This window comes from Engystomops pustulosus, chromosome 9 (genome assembly GCF_040894005.1).
Source record: "Engystomops pustulosus chromosome 9, aEngPut4.maternal, whole genome shotgun sequence".
In the NCBI taxonomy this organism is placed as follows: Eukaryota; Metazoa; Chordata; class Amphibia; order Anura; family Leptodactylidae; genus Engystomops; species Engystomops pustulosus.
Window position 1 is genome coordinate 15,105,483 of NC_092419.1, and position 24,246 is coordinate 15,129,728.

Below are 24,246 nucleotides of genomic sequence, written 5' to 3' on the forward strand. Positions count from 1 at the left end.
CCAAGAGATTTATGTGCAAAAAGAACTCTTGGACAAACTCTCTGCCCCCCTGCGGATTATTGCCTCCCAGCAGCAGGCTCCTGTGACACCTCCTTTTGTTTCTGTCCCCCAGCCTTGTTTTTTGGCAGCAGACTCTGGACCAGATTTTTTGATGCCTAACAAATTTGATGGCAACTCCAATTTTTGCAGGAGTTTTGTTGTCCAATGCTTGTTGTACATCAAACTTACGTCCTCCCATTCCACCCCCGAACGCACTAAGTTGGCATGTGTTCTTTCTTTGATCACTGGAGAGGTGCTGGACTCCTATATGTGATAGTGGTGACCCAGACATGGTTACCCATACCAAGTTCCTGAGAAAAATCCAGTCCAGGTTTGAACCCCCTCAAGTTCGGCTACTTCACCCCTCCTGCCTGGTCCCAGTGTCTCCGCAGCTTCCCAGTGCTGCTCCAGAGCCCCCGAGGCGGCCGTTGCCCCCGAGGCCGCCCCATAGCCTCCACCGGCCACCCCCGAGGCCGCCCCAGAGCCTCCACCGGCCACCCCCGAGCCTCCACCGGCCACCCCCGAGGCCGCTCCGATGTGCCTAGAGCCAACCCAGCCTGCGGCTTCCCAAGTCTACTAGGTGCCTGATCTCCTCCTAAGGAGTTTAATTAGATCAATGGTCCCCAACCACTAAAGAACTATGTAAAAATAAATCCTGACACGCACCTTTCCCCCCTCTACGAAAGCAGGAGGTGTAATATTAATCTCTCCTTCTTTGCAAATGTAGACAATCATCACATTGCCTCTGCTTGTTTCAGGGTGCAGTCACACGTGGTGTTATGGAGTCGGGACGCTTGCGTTTTTAAATGTTACAAGCTGTATTTTTATTGCTGGAAGTGTAAGCAGTGGGTAAAACATCTTGAAGAAATACGCTTCCACAGTCAAACGCATTGTAACATTTAAAAACGCATGCGTTCAGACGCATCCAAAACGCCAAGTGTGAACGCAACCTCAGAGCTAGGCTCTGGCCACAGAAAAAGTGAGACATAAAAAAGACAAGAGTATAATATATATTTTCTCTCACATTGAGTAGAAGGTTGGGTGGGTTTTAGGTCCACAAATGAGTAAAGGCCAAATACAGGGGGACATTATATGTGGGGAGTGCGGGATTTTCTGTAGACCCCTTCTTATAAAGACAGACCAAAGAAAACCGTGCAAAAAAGGAGGGGGTTACAGAAACTGGGTACTACAGAAATGGGGGCACTATAATGAGGGAGCTGCATTATAGAAAGGGCATCTTATGATAGGGGCTGCAGGAAATTGGGCACTACATGGGTTGGAATTAGGTAGGAGCTAATTTCGGAGCACACAATTTTGGCAGAGGAAACCTGAAAGTACCTGGAGATTTTTTTTTTTGGGTGCAGCTGGCCCCATGTTATAAAAAGGTTGGGAACCGCTGCATTATACAGACAGAAAGTAATCTTCTACAAGTCATAAAACTATTTGAAAGTAACCATATTAAAGGGGTTGTCAGACTATTTAAGAAACTTTACAGGTTGGCTGTACCCATATATTTACAGGGGCACGGCCGCTCCACTCCCTGCAGCCTGGCACGCTTCCGGTCTCAGCGCCTGATACAGCATTGGAACAGGGGAGTGATGGAGGAAAAATAAAGGGATTTTTTTTTTTTTTTTATAGTCAGACAACCCCTTTAAGGATCATCTTTGCAAAAACAAAACTGAACAGTCCTACAACTTTGGTTCTGTGGTTTTTCTTTATTTTCTATATCATAACACATGAAATTAATCAGGAGAAAAGTGATTTTAAGAAGTTTTTATTATTTTATAAAACATTGCCTGTACATTTTGTCCACAACATAGGAATATCTACCCAATAGTAGCAGAGCATCCTCCTGCCTGCAGCAGTGACATCATGATGATGACACGTGACTGGCACGCTCTACTCCTGGTGTTTGGCAGAGGAATAGAAGGCTACAGCGGACATGACATCCCTGCTGCAGCCTCTGTTTGCAAACAAAGACCAGAAGGTGCAGGCACAAGTAGAATGCAGGGGAGGGGTAAGTATAGGATCTTTTCCACAGGATAGGGAATAGCAATCGGACAGGTGGGACTTCTGGGACCTCCACTGATCACAAGAATGTAGATCTAATTGATGGAGCACTAGGTGAACCCTGTGTTCTGCCATTGGAGTTCTGGAAACTGGCGAGCACAGCACTTGGGTATTTCCAGCACTCTCCTGAACCTCAATGACAGTGCCAGAGATAACCAGGCCACCTGGCACACAAAGGCAATGAATGAAGCAGCAGCAGGACACATACTTGACCTGCTGCTCCATTCGTATTTGAGAATGGCAAACCAGTTATTAGTGGGGGTCCCAGCATTTGATTCCCACCAATCAGATTACTACCCTCTATCCTTCCAAACAGGTTTTGCTCTCAAAACCCAGTCCATGTTGCTGTGATCTTCTCCGATGACACGGGCTCCATTCAGGATCCAATACAGAATAGAATCTAAAAGAAAACATACAATATTACCTGCGTTACTGGGGCAGCCCCTCCCCCGCGTTACTGGGGCAGCCCCTCCCCCGCGTTACTGGGGCAGCCCCTCCCCCTCCCCCGCGTTACTGGGGCAGCCCCTCCCCCTCCCCCGCGTTACTGGGGCAGCCCCTCCCCCTCCCCCGCGTTACTGGGGCAGCCCCTCCCCCTCCCCCGCGTTACTGGGGCAGCCCCTCCCCCTCCCCCGCGTTACTGGGGCAGCCCCTCCCCCTCCCCCGCGTTACTGGGGCAGCCCCTCCCCCTCCCCCGCGTTACTGGGGCAGCCCCTCCCCCTCCCCCGCGTTACTGGGGCAGCCCCTCCCCCTCCCCCGCGTTACTGGGGCAGCCCCTCCCCCTCCCCCGCGTTACTGGGGCAGCCCCTCCCCCTCCCCCGCGTTACTGGGGCAGCCCCTCCCCCTCCCCCGCGTTACTGGGGCAGCCCCTCCCCCTCCCCCGCGTTACTGGGGCAGCCCCTCCCCCTCCCCCGCGTTACTGGGGCAGCCCCTCCCCCTCCCCCGCGTTACTGGGGCAGCCCCTCCCCCTCCCCCGCGTTACTGGGGCAGCCCCTCCCCCTCCCCCGCGTTACTGGGGCAGCCCCTCCCCCTCCCCCGCGTTACTGGGGCAGCCCCTCCCCCTCCCCCGCGTTACTGGGGCAGCCCCTCCCCCTCCCCCGCGTTACTGGGGCAGCCCCTCCCCCTCCCCCGCGTTACTGGGGCAGCCCCTCCCCCTCCCCCGCGTTACTGGGGCAGCCCCTCCCCCTCCCCCGCGTTACTGGGGCAGCCCCTCCCCCTCCCCCGCGTTACTGGGGCAGCCCCTCCCCCTCCCCCGCGTTACTGGGGCAGCCCCTCCCCCTCCCCCGCGTTACTGGGGCAGCCCCTCCCCCTCCCCCGCGTTACTGGGGCAGCCCCTCCCCCTCCCCCGCGTTACTGGGGCAGCCCCTCCCCCTCCCCCGCGTTACTGGGGCAGCCCCTCCCCCTCCCCCGCGTTACTGGGGCAGCCCCTCCCCCTCCCCCGCGTTACTGGGGCAGCCCCTCCCCCTCCCCCGCGTTACTGGGGCAGCCCCTCCCCCTCCCCCGCGTTACTGGGGCAGCCCCTCCCCCTCCCCCGCGTTACTGGGGCAGCCCCTCCCCCTCCCCCGCGTTACTGGGGCAGCCCCTCCCCCTCCCCCGCGTTACTGGGGCAGCCCCTCCCCCTCCCCCGCGTTACTGGGGCAGCCCCTCCCCCTCCCCCGCGTTACTGGGGCAGCTCCTCCCCCTCCCCCGCGTTACTGGGGCAGCTCCTCCCCCTCCCCCGCGTTACTGGGGCAGCTCCTCCCCCTCCCCCGCGTTACTGGGGCAGCTCCTCCCCCTCCCCTGCGTTACTGGGGCAGCTCCTCCCCCTCCCCTGCGTTACTGGGGCAGCTCCTCCCCCTCCCCTGCGTTACTGGGGCAGCTCCTCCCCCTCCCCTGCGTTACTGGGGCAGCTCCTCCCCCTCCCCTGCGTTACTGGGGCAGCTCCTCCCCCTCCCCTGCGTTACTGGGGCAGCTCCTCCCCCTCCCCTGCGTTACTGGGGCAGCTCCTCCCCCTCCCCTGCGTTACTGGGGCAGCTCCTCCCCCTCCCCTGCGTTACTGGGGCAGCTCCTCCCCCTCCCCTGCGTTACTGGGGCAGCTCCTCCCCCTCCCCTGCGTTACTGGGGCAGCTCCTCCCCCTCCCCTGCGTTACTGGGGCAGCTCCTCCCCCTCCTCTGCGTTACTGGGGCAGCTCCTCCCCCTCCTCTGCGTTACTGGGGCAGCTCCTCCCCCTCCTCTGCGTTACTGGGGCAGCTCCTCCCCCTCCTCTGCGTTACTGGGGCAGCTCCTCCCCCTCCTCTGCGTTACTGGGGCAGCTCCTCCCCCTCCTCTGCGTTACTGGGGCAGCTCCTCCCCCTCCTCTGCGTTACTGGGGCAGCTCCTCCCCCTCCTCTGCGTTACTGGGGCAGCTCCTCCCCCTCCTCTGCGTTACTGGGGCAGCTCCTCCCCCTCCTCTGCGTTACTGGGGCAGCTCCTCCCCCTCCTCTGCGTTACTGGGGCAGCTCCTCCCCCTCCTCTGCGTTACTGGGGCAGCTCCTCCCCCTCCTCTGCGTTACTGGGGCAGCTCCTCCCCCTCCTCTGCGTTACTGGGGCAGCTCCTCCCCCTCCTCTGCGTTACTGGGGCAGCTCCTCCCCCTCCTCTGCGTTACTGGGGCAGCTCCTCCCCCTCCTCTGCGTTACTGGGGCAGCTCCTCCCCCTCCTCTGCGTTACTGGGGCAGCTCCTCCCCCTCCTCCGCGTTACTGGGGCAGCTCCTCCCCCTCCTCCGCGTTACTGGGGCAGCTCCTCCCCCTCCTCCGCGTTACTGGGGCAGCTCCTCCCCCTCCTCCGCGTTACTGGGGCAGCTCCTCCCCCTCCTCCGCGTTACTGGGGCAGCTCCTCCCCCTCCTCTGCGTTACTGGGGCAGCTCCTCCCCCTCCTCTGCGTTACTGGGGCAGCTCCTCCCCCTCCTCTGCGTTACTGGGGCAGCTCCTCCCCCTCCTCTGCGTTACTGGGGCAGCTCCTCCCCCTCCTCTGTGTTACTGGGGCAGCTCCTCCCCCTCCTCTGTGTTACTGGGGCAGCTCCTCCCCTTCCTCTGTGTTACTGGGGCAGCTCCTCCCCCTCCTGCGTAGCTGCTAAACTCAGTGGGACCTGGAGGCGGAGGGGAGCACATGTCGGCCTGGACCAGCTACTACGGTACTCAGCCCTGCAGTCAGTGCCCATCAAAAACACTGAAAAAGTATGTATGTTTGTGTTTTTGCGCAGTGTGTATGTAGGTGTGATGCCTGATCTATATGTGAACATTGTGTGCATGTTTAGTCACATGTATAATGTATGAATGTAGTGTCAGTGTGTTTGCTTGCACAGTACTATGGTTTGTATTAAAACAGCTTTACCCCTCGCACTGTATAATGCCCCCCCCCCTTACACTGTATAATGCCCCCTCACACTGTATAATGCCCCCCCTTACACTGTATAACCTCCCTGCACTGTATAATGCCCCCCTTACACTGTATAACCTCCCCGCACTGTATAACCTCCCTTACACTGTATAATGCCCCCCCTCACACTGTATAACCTCCCTTACACTGTATAATGCCCCCCTCACACTGTATAACCTCCCTGCACTGTATAACGCCCCCCCTCACACTGTATAACGCCCCCCCTCACACTGTATAACGCCCCCCCTCACACTGTATAACGCCCCCCCTCACACTGTATAACGCCCCCCCTCACACTGTATAACGCCCCCCTCACACTGTATAACGCCCCCCTCACACTGTATAATGCCCCCCCTCACACTGTATAACCTCCCTACACTGTATAATGCCCCCCCTCACACTGTATAACCCCCCTTACACTGTATAATGCCCCCCTCACACTGTATAACCTCCCTTACACTGTATAATGCCCCCCTCACACTGTATAACCTCCCTGCACTGTATAATGCCCCCCCTCACACTGTATAACCTCCCTACACTGTATAATGCCCCCCCTCACACTGTATAACCTCCCTGCACTGTATAATGCCCCCCCTCACACTGTATAACGCCCCCCCTCACACTGTATAACGCCCCCCCTCACACTGTATAACGCCCCCCCTCACACTGTATAACCTCCCTACACTGTATAATGCCCCCCCTCACACTGTATAACCTCCCTGCACTGTATAATGCCCCCCCTCACACTGTATAACCTCCCTGCACTGTATAATGCCCCCCCTCACACTGTATAACCTCCCTGCACTGTATAATGCCCCCCCTCACACTGTATAACCTCCCTGCACTGTATAATGCCCCCCCTCACACTGTATAATGCCCCCCCTCACACTGTATAATGCCCCCCCTCACACTGTATAATGCCCCCCCTCACACTGTATAATGCCCCCCCTCACACTGTATAATGCCCCCCCTCACACTGTATAACCTCCCTGCACTGTATAATGCCCCCCCTCACACTGTATAACCTCCCTGCACTGTATAATGCCCCCCCTCACACTGTATAACCTCCCTGCACTGTATAATGCCCCCTCACACTGTATAACCTCCCTACACTGTATAATGCCCGCCCTCACACTGTATAACCTCCCTACACTGTATAATGCCCCCCCTCACACTGTATAACCTCCCTACACTGTATAATGCCCCCCTCACACTGTATAATGCCCCCCCTCACACTGTATAATGCCCCCCCTCACACTGTATAACCTCCCTGCACTGTATAATGCCCCCCCTCACACTGTATAACCTCCCTACACTGTATAATGCCCCCCCTCACACTGTATAACCTCCCTACACTGTATAATGCCCCCCCTCACACTGTATAACCTCCCTGCACTGTATAATGCCCCCCCTCACACTGTATAACCTCCCTGCACTGTATAATGCCCCCCCTCACACTGTATAACCTCCCTGCACTGTATAATGCCCCCCCTCACACTGTATAACCTCCCTACACTGTATAATGCCCGCCCTCACACTGTATAACCTCCCTGCACTGTATAATGCCCCCCCTCACACTGTATAACCTCCCTGCACTGTATAATGCCCCCCCTCACACTGTATAACCTCCCTGCACTGTATAATGCCCCCTCACACTGTATAACCTCCCTACACTGTATAATGCCCCCCCTCACACTGTATAATGCCCCCCCTCACACTGTATAACCTCCCTACACTGTATAATGCCCCCCCTCACACTGTATAACCTCCCTGCACTGTATAATGCCCCCCCTCACACTGTATAACGCCCCCCCTCACACTGTATAACGCCCCCCCTCACACTGTATAACGCCCCCCCTCACACTGTATAACGCCCCCCTCACACTGTATAATGCCCCCCTCACACTGTATAATGCCCCCCCTCACACTGTATAATGCCCCCCCTCACACTGTATAACCTCCCTACACTGTATAATGCCCCCCCTCACACTGTATAACCCCCCTTACACTGTATAATGCCCCCCTCACACTGTATAACCTCCCTTACACTGTATAATGCCCCCCTCACACTGTATAACCTCCCTGCACTGTATAATGCCCCCCCTCACACTGTATAACCTCCCTACACTGTATAATGCCCCCCCTCACACTGTATAACCTCCCTGCACTGTATAATGCCCCCCCTCACACTGTATAACCTCCCTGCACTGTATAATGCCCCCCCTCACACTGTATAACGCCCCCCCTCACACTGTATAACCTCCCTACACTGTATAATGCCCCCCCTCACACTGTATAACCTCCCTGCACTGTATAATGCCCCCCCCCTCACACTGTATAACCTCCCTGCACTGTATAATGCCCCCCCTCACACTGTATAACCTCCCTGCACTGTATAATGCCCCCCCTCACACTGTATAACCTCCCTGCACTGTATAATGCCCCCCCTCACACTGTATAATGCCCCCCCTCACACTGTATAATGCCCCCCCTCACACTGTATAATGCCCCCCCTCACACTGTATAATGCCCCCCCTCACACTGTATAATGCCCCCCCTCACACTGTATAATGCCCCCCCTCACACTGTATAACCTCCCTGCACTGTATAATGCCCCCCCTCACACTGTATAACCTCCCTGCACTGTATAATGCCCCCCCTCACACTGTATAACCTCCCTGCACTGTATAATGCCCCCTCACACTGTATAACCTCCCTACACTGTATAATGCCCGCCCTCACACTGTATAACCTCCCTACACTGTATAATGCCCCCCCTCACACTGTATAACCTCCCTACACTGTATAATGCCCCCCTCACACTGTATAATGCCCCCCCTCACACTGTATAATGCCCCCCCTCACACTGTATAACCTCCCTGCACTGTATAATGCCCCCCCTCACACTGTATAACCTCCCTGCACTGTATAATGCCCCCCCTCACACTGTATAACCTCCCTACACTGTATAATGCCCCCCCTCACACTGTATAACCTCCCTGCACTGTATAATGCCCCCCCTCACACTGTATAACCTCCCTGCACTGTATAATGCCCCCCCTCACACTGTATAACCTCCCTACACTGTATAATGCCCGCCCTCACACTGTATAACCTCCCTGCACTGTATAATGCCCCCCCTCACACTGTATAACCTCCCTGCACTGTATAATGCCCCCCCTCACACTGTATAACCTCCCTGCACTGTATAATGCCCCCTCACACTGTATAACCTCCCTACACTGTATAATGCCCCCCCTCACACTGTATAATGCCCCCCCTCACACTGTATAACCTCCCTACACTATATAATGCCCCCCCCTCACACTGTATAACCTCCCTGCACTGTATAATGCCCCCCCTCACACTGTATAATGCCCCCCCTCACACTGTATAATGCCCCCCCTCACACTGTATAATGCCCCCCCTCACACTGTATAACCTCCCTGCAGTGTATAATGCCCCCCCTCACACTGTATAATGCCCCCTTACACTGTATAATGCCCCCCCTTACACTGTATAACCTCCATGCACTGTATAATGCCCCCCCTCACACTGTATAACCTCCCTACACTGTATAATGCCCCCCTCACACTGTATAATGCCCCCCCTCACACTGTATAATGCCCCCCCTCACACTGTATAACCTCCCTGCACTGTATAATGCCCCCCCTCACACTGTATAACCTCCCTACACTGTATAATGCCCCCCCTCACACTGTATAACCTCCCTGCACTGTATAATGCCCCCCCTCACACTGTATAACCTCCCTGCACTGTATAATGCCCCCCCTCACACTGTATAACCTCCCTGCACTGTATAATGCCCCCCCTCACACTGTATAACCTCCCTACACTGTATAATGCCCGCCCTCACACTGTATAACCTCCCTGCACTGTATAATGCCCCCCCTCACACTGTATAACCTCCCTGCACTGTATAATGCCCCCCCTCACACTGTATAACCTCCCTGCACTGTATAATGCCCCCTCACACTGTATAACCTCCCTACACTGTATAATGCCCCCCCTCACACTGTATAATGCCCCCCCTCACACTGTATAACCTCCCTACACTGTATAATGCCCCCCCTCACACTGTATAACCTCCCTGCACTGTATAATGCCCCCCCTCACACTGTATAATGCCCCCCCTCACACTGTATAATGCCCCCCCTCACACTGTATAATGCCCCCCCTCACACTGTATAACCTCCCTGCAGTGTATAATGCCCCCCCTCACACTGTATAATGCCCCCTTACACTGTATAATGCCCCCCCCTTACACTGTATAACCTCCATGCACTGTATAATGCCCCCCCCTTACACTGTATTTCCTCCCTGCACTGTATAATGCCCCCCCTTACACTGTATAACCTCCCCGCAGTGTATAATGCCCCCCCTCACACTGTATAACGCCCCCCCTCACACTGTATAACCTCCCTGCAGTGTATAATGCCCCCCTCACACTGTATAACCTCCCTGCACTGTATAACCTCCCTGCACTGTATAATGCCCCCCTTACACTGTATAACCTCCCTACACTGTATAATGCCCCCCCTCACACTGTATAACCTCCCTACACTGTATAATGCCCCCCCTCACACTGTATAACCTCCCTGCACTGTATAACCTCCCTGCACTGTATAATGCCCCCCCCTCACACTGTATAATGCCCCCCCCTCACACTGTATAATGCCCCCCCCTCACACTGTATAATGCCCCCCCTCACACTGTATAATGCCCCCCCCTCACACTGTATAATGCCCCCCCCCTCACACTGTATAATGCCCCCCCCCTCACACTGTATAATGCCCCCCCCTCACACTGTATAATGCCCCCCCTCACACTGTATAATGCCCCCCCTCACACTGTATAATGCCCCCCCTCACACTGTATAATGCCCCCCCCTCACACTGTATAATGCCCCCCCTCACACTGTATAATGCCCCCCCTCACACTGTATAATGCCCCCCCTCACACTGTATAATGCCCCCCCCTCACACTGTATAATGCCCCCCCTCACACTGTATAATGCCCCCCCTCACACTGTATAATGCCCCCCCTCACACTGTATAATGCCCCCCCTCACACTGTATAATGCCCCCCCTCACACTGTATAACCTCCCTACACTGTATAATGCCCCCCCTCACACTGTATAACCTCCCTGCAGTGTATAATGCCCCCCCTCACACTGTATAACCTCCCTGCACTGTATAATGCCCCATTCACACTGTATAACCTCCATGCACTGTATAATGCCCCCTTCACACTGTATAACCTCCCTGCACTGTATAATGCCCCCCTCACACTGTATAACCTCCCTACACTGTATAATGCCCCCCCTCACACTGTATAACCTCCCTGCACTGTATAATGTCCCCCCTCACACTGTATAACCTCCCTACACTGTATAATGCCCCCCTTACACTGTATAACCTCCCTGCAGTGTATAATGCCCCCCCCCACACTGTATAACCTCCCTGCACTGTATAATGCCCCCCCTCACACTGTATAACCTCCCTGCACTGTATAATGCCCCCCTCACACTGTATAACCTCCCTGCACTGTATAATGTCCCCCCTCACACTGTATAACCTCCCTACACTGTATAATGCCCCCCTTACACTGTATAACCTCCCTGCAGTGTATAATGCCCCCCCCTCACACTGTATAACCTCCCTACACTGTATAATGCCCCCCTTACACTGTATAACCTCCCTGCACTGTATAATGCCCCCCTTACACTGTATAACCTCCCTGCAGTGTATAATGTCCCCCCTCACACTGTATAACCTCCCTACACTGTATAATGCCCCCCCTCACACTGTATAATGCCCCCCCTCACACTGTATAATGCCCCCCCCTCACACTGTATAATGCCCCCCTCACACTGTATAACCTCCCCCTCACACTGTATAACCTCCCTGCAGTGTATAATGCCCCCCTCACACTGTATAATGCCCCCTTACACTGTATAATGTCCCCCCTTACACTGTATAACGCCCCCCCTTACACTGTATAACCTCCATGCACTGTATAATGCCCCCCCCTTACACTGTATTTCCTCCCTGCACTGTATAATGCCCCCCCTTACACTGTATAACCTCCCCGCAGTGTATAATGCCCCCCCTCACACTGTATAACCTCCCTGCACTGTATAATGCCCCCCCTCACACTGTATAACCTCCCTGCAGTGTATAATGCCCCCCTCACACTGTATAACCTCCCTGCACTGTATAACCTCCCTGCACTGTATAATGCCCCCCTTACACTGTATAACCTCCCTACACTGTATAATGCCCCCCCTCACACTGTATAACCTCCCTACACTGTATAATGCCCCCCCTCACACTGTATAACCTCCCTGCACTGTATAACCTCCCTGCACTGTATAACCTCCCTGCACTGTATAATGCCCCCCCCCCTCACACTGTATAACGCCCCCCCCTCACACTGTATAATGCCCCCCTCACACTGTATAATGCCCCCCCTCACACTGTATAATGCCCCCCTCACACTGTATAATGCCCCCCTCACACTGTATAATGCCCCCTTACACTGTATAATGCCCCCCTCACACTGTATAACCTCCCTACACTGTATAATGCCCCCCCTCACACTGTATAACCTCCCTGCAGTGTATAATGCCCCCCCTCACACTGTATAACCTCCCTGCACTGTATAACCTCCCTGCACTGTATAATGCCCCCCTTACACTGTATAACCTCCCTACACTGTATAATGCCCCCCCTCACACTGTATAACCTCCCTACACTGTATAATGCCCCCCCTCACACTGTATAACCTCCCTGCACTGTATAACCTCCCTGCACTGTATAACCTCCCTGCACTGTATAACCTCCCTGCACTGTATAATGCCCCCCCCCTCACACTGTATAATGCCCCCCCCCTCACACTGTATAATGCCCCCCCCCTCACACTGTATAATGCCCCCCCCCTCACACTGTATAATGCCCCCCCTCACACTGTATAATGCCCCCCCTCACACTGTATAATGCCCCCCCTCACACTGTATAATGCCCCCCCTCACACTGTATAATGCCCCCCCTCACACTGTATAATGCCCCCCTCACACTGTATAACCTCCCTACACTGTATAATGCCCCCTTACACTGTATAATGCCCCCCTCACACTGTATAACCTCCCTGCAGTGTATAATGCCCCCCTTCACACTGTATAACCTCCCTGCACTGTATAATGCCCCACTCACACTGTATAACCTCCATGCACTGTATAATGCCCCCCTCACACTGTATAATGCCCCCCTCACACTGTATAACCTCCCTGCACTGTATAATGCCCCCCTCACACTGTATAACCTCCCTGCACTGTATAATGTCCCCCCTCACACTGTATAAACCTCCCTCACACTGTATAATGCCCCCCTTACACTGTATAACCTCCCTGCAGTGTATAATGCCCCCCCTCACACTGTATAACCTCCCTGCACTGTATAATGCCCCCCCCTCACACTGTATAACCTCCCTGCACTGTATAATGCCCCCCCTCACACTGTATAACCTCCCTGCACTGTATAATGCCCCCCCTCACACTGTATAACCTCCCTGCACTGTATAATGTCCCCCCTCACACTGTATAACCTCCTACACTGTATAATGCCCCCCCTTACACTGTATAACCTCCCTGCACTGTATAATGCCCCCCCTCACACTGTATAACCTCCCTACACTGTATAATGCCCCCCCTTACACTGTATAACCTCCCTGCACTGTATAATGCCCCCCTTACACTGTATAACCTCCCTGCAGTGTATAATGTCCCCCCTCACACTGTATAACGCCCCCCCTCACACTGTATAACCTCCCTGCAGTGTATAATGCCCCCCTCACACTGTATAACCTCCCTGCACTGTATAATGCCCCCCTTACACTGTATAACCTCCTACACTGTATAATGCCCCCCCTCACACTGTATAACCTCCCTACACTGTATAATGCCCCCCCTCACACTGTATAACCTCCCTGCACTGTATAACCTCCCCTGCACTGTAAACCTCCCTGCACTGTATAATGCCCCCCCCTCACACTGTATAATGCCCCCCCCCTCACACTGTATAATGCCCCCCCCTCACACTGTATAATGCCCCCCCCTCACACTGTATAATGCCCCCCCTCACACTGTATAATGCCCCCCCTCACACTGTATAATGCCCCCCCTCACACTGTATAATGCCCCCCCTCACACTGTATAATGCCCCCCCTCACACTGTATAATGCCCCCCCTCACACTGTATAATGCCCCCCTCACACTGTATAATGCCCCCCTCACACTGTATAATGCCCCCCTCACACTGTATAATGCCCCCCTCACACTGTATTATGCCCCCCCTCACACTGTATAATGCCCCCCCTCACACTGTATAATGCCCCCCCTCACACTGTATAATGCCCCCCCCACACTGTATAATGCCCCCCTCACACTGTATAATGCCCCCTTACACTGTATAATGCCCCCCTCACACTGTATAACCTCCCTACACTGTATAATGCCCCCCCTCACACTGTATAACCTCCCTGCAGTGTATAATGCCCCCCCCTCACACTGTATAACCTCCCTGCACTGTATAATGCCCCACTCACACTGTATAACCTCCATGCACTGTATAATGCCCCCCTCACACTGTATAATGCCCCCCTCACACTGTATAACCTCCCTGCACTGTATAATGCCCCCCTCACACTGTATAATGCCCCCCTCACACTGTATAACCTCCCTGCACTGTATAATGTCCCCCCTCACACTGTATAACCTCCCTACACTGTATAATGCCCCCCTTACACTGTATAACCTCCCTGCAGTGTATAATGCCCCCCCCCACACTGTATAACCTCCCTGCACTGTATAATGCCCCCCCTCACACTGTATAACCTCCCTGCACTGTATAATGCCCCCCCTCACACTGTATAACCTCCCTGCACTGTATAATGTCCCCCCTCACACTGTATAACCTCCCTACACTGTATAATGCCCCCCTTACACTGTATAACCTCCCTGCAGTGTATAATGCCCCCCCTCACACTGTATAACCTCCCTACACTGTATAATGCCCCCTTACACTGTATAACCTCCCTGCAGTGTATAATGCCCCCCTTACACTGTATAACCTCCCTGCAGTGTATAATGTCCCCCCCTCACACTGTATAACCTCCCTACACTGTATAATGCCCCCCCTCACACTGTATAATGCCCCCCCTCACACTGTATAATGCCCCCCCTCACACTGTATAACCTCCCTGCAGTGTATAATGCCCCCCTCACACTGTATAATGCCCCCTTACACTGTATAATGCCCCCCTTACACTGTATAACGCCCCCCCTTACACTGTATAACCTCCATGCACTGTATAATGCCCCCCCCTTACACTGTATTTCCTCCCTGCACTGTATAATGCCCCCCCCCTTACACTGTATAACCTCCCCGCAGTGTATAATGCCCCCCTCACACTGTATAACCTCCCTGCACTGTATAATGCCCCCCCTCACACTGTATAACCTCCCTGCAGTGTATAATGCCCCCCTCACACTGTATAACCTCCCTGCACTGTATAATGCCCCCCTCACACTGTATAACCTCCCTACACTGTATAATGCCCCCCCTCACACTGTATAACCTCCCTGCACTGTATAACCTCCCTGCACTGTATAATGCCCCCCCCCTCACACTGTATAATGCCCCCCCCCTCACACTGTATAATGCCCCCCCCTCACACTGTATAATGCCCCCCCTCACACTGTATAATGCCCCCCCCTCACACTGTATAATGCCCCCCCCTCACACTGTATAATGCCCCCCCCCTCACACTGTATAATGCCCCCCCTCACACTGTATAATGCCCCCCCTCACACTGTATAATGCCCCCCCTCACACTGTATAATGCCCCCCCTCACACTGTATAATGCCCCCCCTCACACTGTATAATGCCCCCCTCACACTGTATAATGCCCCCTCTCACACTGTATAACCTCCCTACACTGTATAATGCCCCCTTACACTGTATAATGCCCCCCCTCACACTGTATAACCTCCCTGCAGTGTATAATGCCCCCCCTCACACTGTATAACCTCCCTGCACTGTATAATGCCCCACTCACACTGTATAACCTCCATGCACTGTATAATGCCCCCCTCACACTGTATAATGCCCCCCTCACACTGTATAAACCTCCCTGCACTGTATAATGCCCCCCTCACACTGTATAACCCTCCCTACACTGTATAATGCCCCCCCTCACACTGTATAACCTCCCTGCACTGTATAATGTCCCCCCTCACACTGTATAACCTCCCTACACTGTATAATGCCCCCCTTACACTGTATAACCTCCCTGCAGTGTATAATGCCCCCCCCTCACACTGTATAACCTCCCTGCACTGTATAATGCCCCCCCTCACACTGTATAACCTCCCTGCACTGTATAATGCCCCCCCTCACACTGTATAACCTCCCTGCACTGTATAATGTCCCCCCTCACACTGTATAACCTCCCTACACTGTATAATGCCCCCCTTACACTGTATAACCTCCCTGCAGTGTATAATGCCCCCCCCTCACACTGTATAACCTCCCTACACTGTATAATGCCCCCCTTACACTGTATAACCTCCCTGCAGTGTATAATGCCCCCCTTACACTGTATAACCTCCCTGCAGTGTATAATGTCCCCCCCTCACACTGTATAACCTCCCTACACTGTATAATGCCCCCCCTCACACTGTATAATGCCCCCCCTCACACTGTATAATGCCCCCCCTCACACTGTATAATGCCCCCCCTCACACTGTATAACCTCCCTGCAGTGTATAATGCCCCCCTCACACTGTATAATGCCCCCTTACACTGTATAATGCCCCCCCTTACACTGTATAACCTCCATGCACTGTATAATGCCCCCCCCTTACACTGTATTTCCTCCCTGCACTGTATAATGCCCCCCCCCCTTACACTGTATAACCTCCCCGCAGTGTATAATGCCCCCCTCACACTGTATAACCTCCCTGCACTGTATAATGCCCCCCCTCACACTGTATAACCTCCCTGCAGTGTATAATGCCCCCCTCACACTGTATAACCTCCCTGCACTGTATAATGCCCCCCCTCACACTGTATAACCTCCCTACACTGTATAATGCCCCCCCTCACACTGTATAACCTCCCTGCACTGTATAACCTCCCTGCACTGTATAATGCCCCCCCTCACACTGTATAATGCCCCCCCCCTCACACTGTATAATGCCCCCCCCCTCACAATGTATAATGCCCCCCCCTCACAATGTATAATGCCCCCCCCTCACAATGTATAATGCCCCCCCTCACACTGTATAATGCCCCCCCTCACACTGTATAATGCCCCCCCTCACACTGTATAATGCCCCCCCTCACACTGTATAATGCCCCCTCACACTGTATAACCTCCCTACACTGTATAATGCCCCCTTACCTGTATAATGCCCCCCCTCACACTGTATAACCTCCCTGCAGTGTATAATGCCCCCCCTCACACTGTATAACCTCCCTGCACTGTATAATGCCCCACTCACACTGTATAACCTCCATGCACTGTATAATGCCCCCCTCACACTGTATAATGCCCCCCTCACACTGTATAACCTCCCTGCACTGTATAATGCCCCCCTCACACTGTATAACCTCCCTGCACTGTATAATGCCCCCCCTCACACTGTATACCTCCCTGCACTGTATAATGTCCCCCCTCACACTGTATAACCTCCCTACACTGTATAATGCCCCCTTACACTGTATAACCTCCCTGCAGTGTATATATGCCCCCCCCTCACACTGTATAACCTCCCTGCACTGTATAATGCCCCCCCTCACACTGTATAACCTCCCTGCACTGTATAATGCCCCCCCTCACACTGTATAACCTCCCTGCACTGTATAATGTCCCCCCTCACACTGTATAACCTCCCTACACTGTATAATGCCCCCCTTACACTGTATAACCTCCTGCACTGTATAATGCCCCCTTACACTGTATAATGCCCCCCCTTACACTGTATAACCTCCCTGCAGTGTATAATGTCCCCCCCTCACACTGTATAACCTCCCTACACTGTATAATGCCCCCCCTCACACTGTATAACCTCCCTACACTGTATAATGCCCCCCCTCACACTGTATAACCTCCCCGCACTGTATAATGCCCCCCCTCCCACTGGATAACCTCCCTGCACTGTATAATGCCCCCCTCACACTGTATAATGCCCCCCTCACACTGTATAACCTCCCCGCACTGTATAATGCCCCCCCTCACACTGTATAACCTCCCCGCACTGTATAATGCCCCCCCCTCACACTGTATAACCTCCCTGCACTGTATAATGCCCCCCCTTACACTGTATAACCTCCCTGCACTGTATAATGCCCCCCCCTTACACTGTATAACCTCCCTACACTGTATAATGCCCCCCCCTTACACTGTATAACCTCCCTGCACTGTATAATGCCCCCCTCACACTGTATAACCTCCCTGCACTGTATAATGCCCCCCTCACACTGTATAATGCCCCCTCACACTGTATAACCTCCCCACACTGTATAATGCCCCCCCTCACACTGTATAATCTCCCTACACTGTATAACCTCCCTACACTGTATAACCTCCCTACACTGTATAACCTCCCTACACTGTATAATGCCCCTCCTCACACTGTATAACCTCCCTACACTGTATAACCTCCCTACACTGTATAACCTCCCTACACTGTATAACCTCCCTACACTGTATAACCTCCCTGCAGTGTATAATGCCCCCCCTCACACTGTATAACCTCCCTGCAGTGTATAATGCCCCCCCTCACACTGTATAATGCCCCCCCTCACACTGTATAATGCCCCCCCTCACACTGTATAATGCCCCCCCTCACACTGTATAATGCCCCCCCTCACACTGTATAATGCCCCCCCTCACACTGTATAATGCCCCCCCTCACACTGTATAATGCCCCCCCTCACACTGTATAACCTCCCTGCACTGTATAACCTCCCTGCAGTGTATAATGCCCCCCCTCACACTGTATAACCTCCCTGCACTGTATAATGCCCCCCTCACACTGTATAACCTCCCTGCACTGTATAATGCCCCCCCTCACACTGTATAACCTCCCTGCACTGTATAATGCCCCCCCTCACACTGTATAACCTCCCTGCACTGTATAATGCCCCCCCTCACACTGTATAACCTCCCTGCACTGTATAATGCCCCCCCTCACACTGTATAACCTCCCTGCACTGTATAATGCCCCCCCTCACACTGTATAACCTCCCTGCACTGTATAATGCCCCCCCTCACACTGTATAACCTCCCTGCACTGTATAATGCCCCCCCTCACACTGTATAACCTCCCTGCACTGTATAATGCCCCCTAACCTCCCTGCACTGTATAATGCCCCCCCTCACACTGTATAACCTCCCTGCACTGTATAATGCCCCCCCTCACACTGTATAACCTCCCTGCACTGTATAATGCCCCCCCTCACACTGTATAACCTCCCTGCACTGTATAATGCCCCCCCTCACACTGTATAACCTCCCTGCACTGTATAATGCCCCCCCTCACACTGTATAACCTCCCTGCACTGTATAATGCCCCCCCTCACACTGTATAACCTCCCTGCACTGTATAATGCCCCCCTCACACTGTATAATGCCCCCCCTCACACTGTATAACCTCCCTGCACTGTATAATGCCCCCCCTCACACTGTATAACCTCCCTGCACTGTATAATGCCCCCCCTCACACTGTATAACCTCCCTGCACTGTATAATGCCCCCCCTCACACTGTATAACCTCCCTGCACTGTATAATGCCCCCCCCCCTCACACTGTATAACCTCCCTGCACTGTATAATGCCCCCTCACACTGTATAACCTCCCTGCACTGTATAATGCCCCCCCTCACACTGTATAACCTCCCTGCACTGTATAATGCCCCCCCTCACACTGTATAACCTCCCTGCACTGTATAATGCCCCCCCTCACACTGTATAACTCCCTGCACTGTATAATGCCCCCTCACACTGTATATCCTCCCTGCACTGTATAATGCCCCCCCTCACACTGTATAATGCCCCCCCTCACACTGTATAATGCCCCCCCTCACACTGTATAACGCCCCCCCTCACACTGTATAACGCCCCCCTCACACTGTATAACGCCCCCCCTCACACTGTATAACGCCCCCCCTCACACTGTATAACCTCCCTGCACTGTATAATGCCCCCTCACACTGTATAATGCCCCCTCACACTGTATAATGCCCCCCCTCACACTGTATAATGCCCCCCCCTCACACTGTATAATGCCCCCCCCTCACACTGTATAATGCCCCCTCACACTGTATAATGCCCCCTCACACTGTATAACCTCCCTACACTGTATAATGCCCCCCCTCACATTGTATAACCTCCCTGCACTGTATAATGCCCCCCTCACACTGTATAACCTCCCTGCACTGTATAATTCTTGGCACTATCTTTTATAAATCTGTTTTGTGGTGAATACCATACTGTTCAGGTTGTTAATAAATGTTAATGTTACCATTGTTACTGGGGCAGCTCCTCCCCCTCCTGTGTGTTACTCCCCTGTGTCACACGCGGCTGCCTTGGAGCCCGGGCTTCTTTGCATATCACCCCCTTAGCACACTTGCAGGCTGCAGCCGCCCACACATACTACACACAGCTCCCAGAACCCTCCATTAGACCCCTGGAGCAGATGTACTCACCATGATAATCCCTCCACACACCGCACAGAGCAGCCCTGCATCTCCTCCGCACACATACAGGCGGGAAACACGAAGCCCCGCCCCCCGCTTATAGCACCTCGGTCACATGATCTGGAGTGACATGTGACCAAAGCAGCTGCTCATGTCACACCAGTCCGCCATCTTTACTACTGGCAGACCAGGTAACTCTCCATATATAAATAGTGAAATAACTTTATACGTAATACATGTATAGACGATACCGTTATATGAGCGCTTTTTTTTGTTTAAAGTTAAGTTAACGGGAGACTATCATGTAACAGTCAAAAAAAGGGAATGAAAGTATTTGCCCTTATCAGCAATGGCGTCGGAAGTCCTGTTAATTGACGCACCCCGAAATCTATACATCACGAGGTTTGACATCGCACAGCAACAGATGATGTCACGGCGCCGCCATGTTGTGAAGGGAAACATCCTGCAATGATAGCCGTTACCACTGCGTGCCTTATTATAATGAGGGGGCGGAGCCAATACGCGTCAGAGCCCAACGGTATTTTGGCGGCCAGTGAAGAAGAATGGACGCCAAACAGTTTTTCTTGGTACTTTTAGTAGCCACCCAGTGCCAGGTAGAGATGAGAGGCACTAGAGCTGCTAAACCTGGAGGTGATTGACATTTATAATTTTCACTAATCTTGCATGAGGTAACTCAGACAGTATGACAATCTGGCAATTGTTTCTGTCAGGGCGCGTGCACACGTTGCGTTTTGTCCTGCGTTTGATACGCGTTACAACAGCTGAGGAGAGGTGATTTGCCTGATTACATTACTGTTTACATTTGTTAACACAATGTTAATACATGTGGTAACGCATTGTTAACACATGCGTTAACATCGCGTTTACAATGCGCTTTGTACAGAACAGAAATGTAATCAGGCAAATCACCTCATCTCAGCAGTTGTAATGCGTTTTGAAGCGCAACGTGTGAACGTGGCCTCACAGAAAGTGGCGGTGAATGTAACACAAATACAAGCGAAGCTGATGTGTGAGGAAAGCACAAAGTTATCCCCTTCCCGCTCAGCCACGTATATATCCGCTGATGAGCTGATGCCGGCTCCGTTGTGGATCAGAACCGTGCTGGCTGTAACTGACAGCTGACACCCCAGTGTAACACCCGCGGTCGGTGTGGGCTCTGATCGCGGGTGTTTAACCCGTTAAATGCCGTGGTCAGCATGACCGCGGCATTTAACCTGCCTTTGGGGGGGGGGGGGGTCTTTCCCCCACGATCGTGTCCTGCCCCCGTGCGGTTTTTGGTGGGGGGGAGGGGGCGCTGAGCGTTGCTATGGCAGCCCTGGGGTACGATCATCAGTGCCTGAGGGCGCGTTCACATGTTGCGTTTCGGTTGCGTTTTCATTGCGTTTAAAACGCATATACAACAGCTGATGAGAGGTAATTTGCCTAATTACATTACCGTTTACGTTTGTAAACGCAATGTTAACGCATGTGTTAACAAAACGCATACGTTAACGCGTTGTTAACACATGTGTTAACATCGCGTTTACGATGCGTTTTGTAAACGGAAATGTTAACAGTGATGTAATTAGGCAAATCACCTCTCCTCAGCTGTTGTATATGCGTTTTAAACGCAATGAAAACGCAGGTCAAAACGCAACGTGTGAACGCGCCCTGAAAGATGGCGTCTGTGACATGTGCATAGACTGCCGCTGCTCATACCCTGCAATACATCATTATATCAGGGTATTATCAGATGATTGCTTGTTCTTGTCCCATGGTGGAAATAGTAAAAAAATAAAATGTTATTCAATAAAAAATAATCAATAAAAATGCCAATAAGCCCCATAACATATAAAGAGACATATAATGCAAAAAAAATGTCTAAATCAGAACACAAAACCCCAAAACCCCACATATATAGTGTGAGAGATGAGCATCAGGGTCTTTGGATACACGAGGCTTTCAGCCGCCCCCGGCCACTTTACAAAGTGATTTCCGAGTCTTTGTTTTCCAGCGCTGGAATGCATTAGGTAACACAGGAAAGACAGACTGTCCGTACTGAAGTTTAGCCCAAGACAAAAACTGTTTATTTTGACACTGAGACACTTTATAGAGAATCCTGAGGGCGCTTTTGGCTGCGCTTGGAAACACAGATAAAACTGCACCCACCGGGGCCGGCCGTGGCCCGATTGCATCAGCGTTTCTATGGAAACGACTGCAATCGGGAACGAGCCGCCAGTGTTTTGCATTAAATTAAGGCAAAACACCAGCAGCTCGTTCCCGATCGCAGGTGTTTCCATAGAAATGCCGATGCGATCTGGCCGGGGCACGCCCCAATGGGTGCGGCTTGGTCTGCAATTCCAGCCCGGACGCCACGTGTGCCACCACCCGTAGGGTGATGTCACACATGGCGTTTTTAGGCTGTTTTTGGGCCGTTTTTAGTTAGTGCCTTTTCAGATCGTAAAAAACGCATTTGTTAAAAAACGCATCCGTTTAGTTTTCATAGAAAAAGTTTTATGAACTGGAATGCTAAGTATGTAACATGGCGTCCGAGATCAGCACAATCTCCCTAACAATAGTATCGCCGCATCCGTAACAAAAGGAAATAATTATTGAACCCGTAGAATGAACACCGTTAAAAACCCTCCAAAAGTTATGATTTTTACCTATTTAATTCCACAAAAAATGCAATAAAAAGTGATCAAAAAAACACATGTACTCCAGAATGTGACTGGTGCAAAGTACAACATGTCCCGCAAAAAACAAGCCATCAATCAGCTCCATAGCCAAAAAATTAAATATGTTCTGCCACTTGGAAGACGGTGATGCACAAATGATAGATTTGTCCCACATTAGGGTTTTATTTGACAAATTTAGTAAAACGTAAGAAAAAATATTCATATCTGTTATCCCCGTAATCGTATTTACCTATAGAATAAAGATATCAGGATTATTGGGCTATACGGTGAACACCAAAAAAAAAAAGTCAAAAATCCAGGACAGAATTGATGCTTTTTTACTCCTGCCCAAAAAAATTGTTCCTAAATTTTCAATAATAGGAGATACCAACCCCAAAATGGTAACACTGGAAAAAGCTTCTCATCCTGCAAAAAAAATGCCGTCACATGACCCCAACAATGAAAAAGCAAAAATTTTATAGCCTACAAAAGGGGGCAACGAGAAAACTAAAATCCTGGCAGCTGCAGGGCGCTCCTTCCCTTCTGAGCCTCGCTGTGCACCCATAACACAAGTCACGGCCACATGTGGGGGGTCTCTCTACTCCGGAGAAATTGTAGAACAAACTTTATGGTGGGTTTTCTCTTTTTATCTTTTGGAAATGTGTAAATTTTAGGGCTAAATAAACGTATAACTGACAAAATTTGACCCCTCTAAATTTCAACTCCATTTTGATTCAATTACTATGAAGATCTCAAGGGGTTAACAATTGACCTAAAAGCTGTTTCCGATAGTTTTAGGGCAGATTTGAAAATCGGTTGGTTATATGGGGGGGTTTGAGGTTAAATATGTAAAATTTCATACAAAACAGTATAATCTGCAAAATAGTAAATTCTGAAAATACGGGAAATCGATATTGGATTTGTAAGCCGCGTGACGTCCAAATAAATTATCCAGACATTTCAGAAATTATGTAAAGTAGACAAATGGGAAATGTTATTCAGAAACTTATTTAGCTGGTAAATCATCTGCCTGAAAACGCAATGATTTCGAAAGTGGGAAATTTTTCAAAAAATTCATAATTTTTTTAAATAGACGCAAAACTTATCATCCAACATTTTGTACAACATGTGGGGAATAAATAATCTCAGAATCGCTTTGATAAGTTACAGTGTTCAAAAGTTATAACCGTATAAAGCGACGCAGGTCAGAATCCAAGAAATGTTCTGATTGCTGTGTGCCTTCATGTCCTCCTTTCCAGAGGTCGCATTAACGCCTCACCAG

The 24,246-nt window shown here is 52.0% G+C and overlaps 2 long non-coding RNA genes across 2 annotated transcripts in view; one reads left to right on the forward strand and one right to left on the reverse strand.

Moving 5' to 3' along the window:
- Positions 1 to 24,246, forward strand: part of LOC140078083 (uncharacterized) — a 932,690-nt gene that overhangs the window by 369,648 nt on the left and 538,796 nt on the right. The window lies entirely within an intron of this gene.
- On the reverse strand, positions 1,798 to 20,471 carry LOC140076543 (uncharacterized). Its single transcript, XR_011849615.1, has 2 exons — positions 20,296 to 20,471; positions 1,798 to 2,509 (listed from the first exon to the last, which is right to left on the reverse strand). It is a non-coding gene; the product is annotated as an uncharacterized lncRNA (long non-coding RNA).